Below are 8557 nucleotides of genomic sequence, written 5' to 3' on the forward strand. Positions count from 1 at the left end.
GTAGCAACCAGCTCCTGCGCGGGCCGGTTGCTATGCGGTGATCTTGTTTGAATCTTTCTCCGATGTTTTGATACCACTCAAATTACCCTAAGGAGTGTTACTCTCATCAAAAGAGGTTCAGATGTAGTACTTAGGGATCGAATCAACAAAGAGCTAGGGAACAATTAAATCTAGTGTTTATTAATTCTAAAGGTCGTAAATGTTTAAATGAAATAGCAATAGTAACAAGCGAGTAAATAATAAATGTAACTTGGTTGGAAATGGTATTAGATGCAGGGCCACTATTCAGGTGTTGGAGATTATAATACCTATAGATGCCTAACTGTTGCATGCATGATATATTAGAGCTCATTCGCTTAACTCAGTGATCAGCTGTCGCATGTACCACTGGTTAACAGACTAGATCTCAAGTCTCAACGGTTAGTATGCAGACAACGAGAGAGTGTCGATCGATGGTCTATTAAGACGTCGACCGATACACCTTTGCCAACGTCGATCGATTGTCAGTTGAGGACATCGATCGATGGGTTCTAGCCAGGCCTATGCGCGAGTATGAAATGCCCTACTAAGATGCTAAATTGGCGGTTAGCCCTCTCTAGCAATCCTAATATGATAAATAGATGTCAGGATGGGATAACAAGGGTGCTGGAGTATGCAATCCTATGATCAAGTTCTAGTTAGCAAGGCTAAAACAAGCAATGAATACAAATCTATCATGAATATCACAACAAGGCAGATCTATAGTTTGGGGCTATTCCCGCAAACCTATCTGAACCCATGATCTAACAGTTGAACCACTCAGACATAGCAAAGCAATTCATAACAATAAAGGAATAGAAACTCATAGTATAGATGAAAAGAAATAGAAACAAGGAGTTCCAATCACAAGTGATTTTCTCTTCCAAATAAAACTTGTAACAAAACTAGGTCTAGAAAAAGCTCTGTTCTTCTGCCGTCAAAACACTTAGGCAGTATATATTCTACTAGGTTAAAAACTCGTCAGGGCATTTTGGTAATTTGGCTCGGCCTTGGTTTTTAAGTCTGCTGAATCCAAAATGTCGCGTTTGGTGTCTCGACATCGATCGATGGTACTTGTGTACATCGATCGATATTAATCTTCATCTGTCGAGGCATTTCCTGATATCGATCGTCAACACTGATGCGCATCGATCGATTGTTCTTCCTCTCGTCGACCTGTAAGTGGTCAGCTCGGGTGAAATGTCCTTTAAGCTCCAAAATGCTCCAAAGTCATAGCTTTACTCTGAAATGCACCTGAACCAGAAAACATACCTAGAAGAGTAGAAAACATAGATATATATATATATATATATATATATATAGTAAAATACTTATATACCATGGATAAAAATGGGTCAAATCCAAGGTATATCAACTCCCCCAGACTTACCCTTTTGTTTGTCCTCAAGCAAAACATACATGCAGTCTCTCTGAAAGAGGTTTGAAAATATTGGAGACTTAAGATTTTAAAGCATAGAAATCTTTCCTCAACAATTTTGCAACCACATTTAAAAAGTCCTAATCACAAAAGCACACTATGCAATATCCTAGCTTAGCAACAATTTCTAACATAACACAACTCATCAATTCACGTCTGATATCCCCTCTACTGATTTTATTTCTTAGCATAAATATAAAGTGAATGCTTTACCTTGGGAGTATCGATCACAGGATGCAAGGATTTCAGACAGGTATCTGGAGCTGCAGGTAAAAGTTAGTTCCTAGTTTCTCTCTCTCTCAGTCAAAGTCTGCTTCCATTGCAGGATCAGTGACCAAGATTGGACAGGCTTCCATGAATCAAAACTTAATGGTGGTTGCCACCAAGTTCTGTTCACTTCTTTTTGACCTATATCCAAGAGTTCTTTGCGAAAGCGAGGCTTGAAGATTGCCACCTCCAAGTCCCGTTTCGAACTCTTTTATTTGAGTCTTTATGAATCAAGCCTTAATGGTTTTAGCCACCAAGTCCTATTCAGACTCATCCTAATTAAACAATAGATCTTTTTCTAAAAAAAATACTCACTAACTAATCTAGGGTCAAAATTTAGAGAGAGAAAATGTGATAAATAATCTAAACCAGGCGTTACCTTCCAGACCTGTCTGAAGAATCCGATCCCATGTATACCAAGCCCCAAGACAAGCGGTTATGTCAGGTTTAGTGTTGGAAATCAGCTTTGGTTACTTCATACAGTTCAAGGCAAGTGTGTAGTTGATAGGTTGATCCGCTTTAGCATCTTTAGTGCTATCTGCAATGAGTAAATCTAAATTGATGCTAAAGATTGGTTAGATATTCATGTTTAAATCAATATAAGATTATAGTCCCTATTTTCAATAGCTAAGCATAATTTATTTAAAATACCTTTTTACATAAAAATAAAATAAACTATATCAGTAAATCTCCCCCGGAGTTATGATGAATAGTTTATGATGTACGAAACGTAACAACTAAGGAAGATACATCTGACCGGATTAGATATCGATCGATGTGAAAGTGTTACATCGATCGTCGTGTGGTTGTCTATGTCGAACGATGTCGACGTCTCGTCGTCGGTCGATATTCAGGTCCTCCTACTTGGGTCTCCTAAATCTGAAAGAAATAAAACGAAAGGAATTAAATGCTAGCTAATAAAACCTAAATAAAATACCTAATAGTGGGTTGCCTCCCACTCAACGCTTGGTTATAGTCATTTAGCTTGACTGTGGTAGTGATTGGCTATTGTGTGGAGAAACAGCTGCTTGTTGGAAAGCAAGCATCCACGTCATCTCTGCACATTCTGGACCAAGATGCAATGAAGCTTCTTGTGGCCTCATCATTTCTTGTCCATTTGTCATCCATCTTCTCAAGTACTTTGGAGATGTTCTGTAGCCTTTCTTGAACATTGTCAATGCTGACCTGGTGCCAGCCTATGTTGTCATAGGCGTATGCTGAAAGTTCTGTCAGTTCCTTTTGCATTGACTCTACCGTCTTGTGTATCAGCTGCTCGCCGATTGGTGTAGACTCGGCGTCGATCGATGCGATTAGGTGTTCGTTGGTCGATCTCGGTGAGTTGCCATCGATCGATTTTGCTAATGTCCTGTCGATCGATGCTGATATCTGGTGTTGAGCTGCAAGTTGCCTCTGAATGGCTTTGACTTCTTTCTGTAGCCATTCTGCGTGGCTGTCTAGTCCACTGATTTTGTTGTCGAATGGAAAGTAGATGTCATCGCAGCGTTTGTCAAATCGTTCATCCATGGTGTCTAGAGCAGTGTGGATCTTGGATGTGATCTTGTCAACCTCTGCTACTGTGTAAGGAAGTAACTCCACATGTTTCTTGCCATCGATCCAAGGCCCTAGTAGCCTGTCGATCGATGCTGATTTTGCCTGCAAAAAACTTTGATTAGTAATGTTCTCAATATCCTTTTGGGCATGGAGCAATTGACTAGACAATCTGTTTAAATCTATCATGACTGGTGATATAAAGCGGTCATGCATATCCTCGTAAGTCCTCAGCCTCTCATTCATGGCTGAGACTTTAGCGTCGAGCGATGTGGCTGGTTGTTGGTCCTTCTTGCGAATGGTGTCCAGATCTTGCTGTAGTAGCTCGATTTTAGTGCTTAGCCAGTCCACGTTGTTGTTGAGATGGCAGTAAACGTCGTTTATCCTCGTGTCGATGTATGAGACTTCCCATTCATCCCTGTGTTGAGTTGAACATTGCGGTTCTGCAGGGATCTGAGCACTAGGAAGACTGACATCAATCAATGTTGCATGTGGCGCGTCGATCGATGCTGAGGTCGTAGCTTCCTTCTCAAGTTGCTGACGTAAACTCTCAATTTCTGTCCTCATTTCTGCCATACATCTGAAAAGCTCATTGTAGCCTCTATCCAAAGGCTGATGTGTATCTTCTGCCAATGTTTTGAGCTCCTCTCCCAGTTTCTCTTGAGCTCCACAAATACCAAACACCATCTCATCGATTTCATCTTTGGTGTAGAGTTCTGGTGCCAGTCGTGTGAGTGTGAAGGAAGTGGCATGTTCTGGAAGACAGATGTGGCTCTCTTCAAAAAAAGATGCTCTTTCCAGTATTTCCTGATGTTGTCCTTTGTGACAGGTATCATCTCACCAGCTACGCCTCGTGCGTGTCCACACTCATCTCTGTAGACTCCATACTCGTCCCTTTGTTCCCAAGTGAACTTTCTAGCTCCGTATATGTCAAAAGCGCGGTTCCCACATTCATAACGTCTGTCGATCAACGTCGGGTCATCTCTATCGATCGACGTTGGTGTTACCCTGTCGATCGATGTCTCCATTGTTCCGTCGATCGATGCTTGCCCTTTTGGTTGGCGTGATAGATCTGGGTTGATCTCTGTTGTGGCGACTCCTGCGTGGTTGTTAGGATCTGTTTGAATGACGTCTGGAGTGCCACGTTGCTGTGAGAATAGGTTGTCAGGTCCATTGGCTACTTAAAGGATGACTGCTATGTCCTCTCTGGACACTTGTAAAATCCTTCCATCCATTGCACGTGCATTGCCATCTGGGTCCCTGAAAATACCAAATTCATCAGGTGTTAGAAATAGAAGGATTAGGGTTTAGAGTAATATCGATCGATGTAGATACAGTTACATCAATCGATGTAGATACAGTTACATCGATCGATGCAGATACAGTTACATCGATCGATGGCAGAGTAATTTCTGCAGAACTTGTGTTCTTGAGATGATTGCTCTTCATGGATTTTTCTGTTGATGTAGAAGGAAGAGTATTCATCTTTTTTGCTTGTGTGTTTGCTCTGATGTGTGTAGGTGGTTTCGGGGGTGCAAAACGATTTATATAGGTATCTTTAAACATAGTTACGGAGGAAATATTCTCCTGCTCCTGAATTTTTGCTGCGGGGCGAATATCGATCGATGTTCCAGTTTGTGTGTCGATCGATGTGAGCGATTGTTTTGCTGGACGAGGGTGGGTATCGACCGATGTGGAGTGCACAGCGTCGAACGATGTAGGAAACGTGTTGGTGAACTTATGTGTTTCAAGTCTTTCATCTTGCAAAGACATTTCTATTGCACGTTCTTTCCAATAATCCTCATCGTATTCCTCTGTATGTTCCTCATTAGGTGAAGTAATTACAGTGTCAACTGCAAAACTTTAATGGAAACCAATGTCTGCCCAATTTGCCTATGGAATAATCATCATGTCCTCTCTTGCTTGGAGGTTGGAAGGCAAAGTGTTGGTAACAATGATTAGGTGAAGCGAAATGGTCAACTGGGTGCATTACGTCGAGTGACGTGTTGTTGCGGTCATCGGTCACCGTTGACTCATTGGAATCGATCGATGGAAAGGTTGGGGTGTCGATCGATTCGAGTACTCTGTTTTGTACTCCGATTCATATTCTGCTCCACAATGGCATGCACCAATGAAGCCAAGTTCTTTCCCGTAATCCACAGAATTAATGACCTTTCTCTTAGGTCGGATGGGGTCGTAGTGGATGTTTGGGTCTATGAGCGTTAGACACAATTTGTTTTTGTTCATGTCACATACGGATCCTACTGTAGCTAGGAAAGATCTTCCAAGCAGAAGTGAAGAGTTCCAGTTAAGCTCGATGTCTAGGACATGAAAATTTATTGGGACAAGGGCGTTACCAATCTGTACCTCCAGATCTCTTATGATTCCTCCTGATCGTTTCTCTGAAAGATCCACGAAGGTGAAGGATTCCGTTGAAGGTTCGATGCTCAAACCAATCTGGTCTGCCATGATCCTAGGGAGGATACTAACTGATGCTCCTGTGTCACACATTGAATGGGGAAATTCAACACCCTTGACTACGCATGGTATTGCAAGCTCCCCAGGATCACTCTTCTTCGTCAATGTGATCCCGTGTTTCATCTTCTCTCTGACTTGATGAAACATTTTCCTAATGTCCTCCTCAGTTACCTTTGTTTCTCTGAAGAAAATCCACAACCGGTGTGTGAAGTAAGCTTCATCAAAAGGCTTTTCGATTGGGATTCTGAGGACTCTTTTAGTGAAACCATCCATCTCCTTATCGTTAGTTTCCTTCTTAAGGTTTTTAGGAATCTTCTCCTTTCTTTTCCTTAACCTTCTCCCTTCAGATTCTTGTTCTTCTTGAACTGATTCTGGTGAACTATTTAAAGGGTTGGGTTTTGGTTCGGGTGGGTTTCCTAATGGTTTAGGTGGTGGTCTGAGTGCGTTGATGTAATCATTATCGATTGAGGGTAACCGCACTCGGTATGTCAGAGGTGCCTGTCGATCGATGGGAGGAGTGTTGTGACGATCGACGTTGGACTCACTCTGTCGATCGATGGTTGGCTCAACCGATCGATCGATTTTATCATAGAAAGAGGAGGGTGGGTGAGGATGCTTAGCTGCGAATTCTTCATGAGTTAGAATTCGAACCGCATTGCATTCAGTCGATTTGGCAGACGACGTTGATCGATGACTAGAGTAATCCGTCCATCGATATTCATCATGGTCTGTCGATCGATGCGAGTTCATCGACATCGGTCGACACCATTGGGATCCGCCGAGACTCATGGAGCTTTCGATTTCGAAGTCTCCTTCCTCGAGCTTTTCATTTCTCACCACTTGCCAGAAATCATCATCTATGATGGCATTTACGTGGTGTTTCCCTTTGTCGGCTCCTGCCTCTCTAGCGAAAACTTCTTGCCTCTTTATAGTTTCGCCCGTCTGAATTAGTTGGGTTTCAAGTTTTCTCACCTGAGTCCCTAAGGTCTCGATTTTGGTGTTCAGATTGTTATAGGCGGAGTCTATTTTACCGTTGAAATCCACGGTGATTTGTTGTTGTCCCAACAGTACTCGATCAAGCATTTCTTCGATCTTGCTTTCCTGAGTCTGGGGTGGTGGATTTTGGTAGTAAGAGTTCGAGTAGCTTTTGTTGTTGTTGAAGGGTTTTTGAAATTGTGAATTTTGGTTACTTCTTTGGCCATTTCCAAAGAAGTTTCTGTTTCCGCCTTGGTTTCCAAATTTCTGGAATCCGGTACCTCCGATGTAATTCACATTTTCTTCTCCTTCCGTATCTGCTACTTCTCCTTCAGCTGAACAGACTTGCTTCCTAAGAAGCTCGTGCACCACATCTAACTTAGCTCTTACTTCGTCCATCTGTTCCTTCCCGATAGAGGCTACAGACTTATTCCGTTCAGAGTCAGTCTTTTTGGTGCTGCTGCTGTTAGCAAGATTTTCGATAAGTCTCACAGCTTCCAACGGATTCCGAGTAGTGAAGTTTCCTTCACTCGCCGTATCAAGGGCCATTTGATACTGTAAGGCGAGACCTCGGAAGAAAGTGCTTAGCAGCTGCACTTCGTTAAATCTGTGGTGTGGACAGTCTCGCTGGAAGAACCTAAATCTAATCCACGCATCTTTGAAGGACTCTCCAACCTTCTGCGAGAATGTGGAAATTTTGTTCCGAAGTTCTTCAACGCGCGCCTCATCGAAGAAGTTTCGTAAGAAAGTATTCTTGATGTCGCTCCAGGATGTTAAAGATCATGTGGGTTGCTGCCTAAGCCAGTGCATCGTTTCTCCATTCAGCGTGTATCTGAAGAGCTTGCACAGCAGGTAATCTTCGGGGACTCCTTCCATCCGAATAGCAGCGATTAGATCCTCGAACCGTTCCAAATGGTCCATAGGATGCTCGTGCGGTAACCCAGAGTAGGGTATCTGCGACACGAGAGTGTAGTATTGAGGATTCAGCTCGAAATTCTACTTCTGGATCTCCGGAAGTCGAATAGCTGATCTGTTGGGATAGTACTCATCTGGGCGATTGTAGTCGGCCAGTGGTTTCGATCGAGCGTCCTCATCTACAGGTTGAACAGCTCCTGTAGCATCAGCATCAAAGATTACAGTTCCCTGAGCATCTATTTTCTGACCTGTTGCATTACGCAGATGACCGGCCTTGTCATACAGGTTTCCGTTCTCGTCCTGAGTTAGAATAATAATGTTTACCATTTTTGACGACACAATATCGATCGACGTACGCGGTGTAGTATCGATCGTTGTCGAACGATTGGGATCGATCGACGATGATGGTCTGGTGTCGGTCGACGGTTGGTTGTGCGTATCGATCGACGACGAAGTGGTTGCGTCGAGCGATGTGGAACATTGACCTCTACGGATGGTGCGTTCCAAATGAGCAGGATCGTCTGAGAACAACAAGTCTTTCTCCTTGTTGCTTTTGGTACCGCTGGGCATGCACCTGAAAAGATAAGAAAAAGATTATTAGAAAGGGGGTAGAGAAAAGAATAAGAATCAATAAAACTAAATCTAATGGTGATCAAAGCTCCCCGGCAACGGCGCCAAATTTGATACCACTCAAATTACCCTAAAGAGAGTTACTCTCATCAAAAGAGGTTCAGATGTAGTACTTAGGGATCGAATCCACAAGGAGCTAGGGAACAATTAAATCTAGTGTTTATTAATTCTAAAGGTCGTAAATGTTTAAATGAAACAGCAATAGTAACAAGCGAGTAAATAATAAATGTAACTTGGTTAGAAATTGTATTAGATACAGGGTGATATACCCTGGATTTGACCCATTTT

The 8557-nt window shown here is 42.6% G+C and overlaps 1 non-coding gene across 1 annotated transcript; it reads left to right on the top strand.

Annotated features, from left to right (window-relative positions):
* Positions 1 to 7328: 7328 nt before the first annotated feature.
* LOC117128700 lies at positions 7329 to 7435 on the top strand. The gene has a single exon (XR_004452094.1). It is a non-coding gene; the product is annotated as a small nucleolar RNA R71 (small nucleolar RNA).
* Positions 7436 to 8557: the final 1122 nt, after the last annotated feature.

This window comes from Brassica rapa, chromosome A09 (genome assembly GCF_000309985.2).
Source record: "Brassica rapa cultivar Chiifu-401-42 chromosome A09, CAAS_Brap_v3.01, whole genome shotgun sequence".
Lineage (NCBI taxonomy): Eukaryota > Viridiplantae > Streptophyta > Magnoliopsida > Brassicales > Brassicaceae > Brassica > Brassica rapa.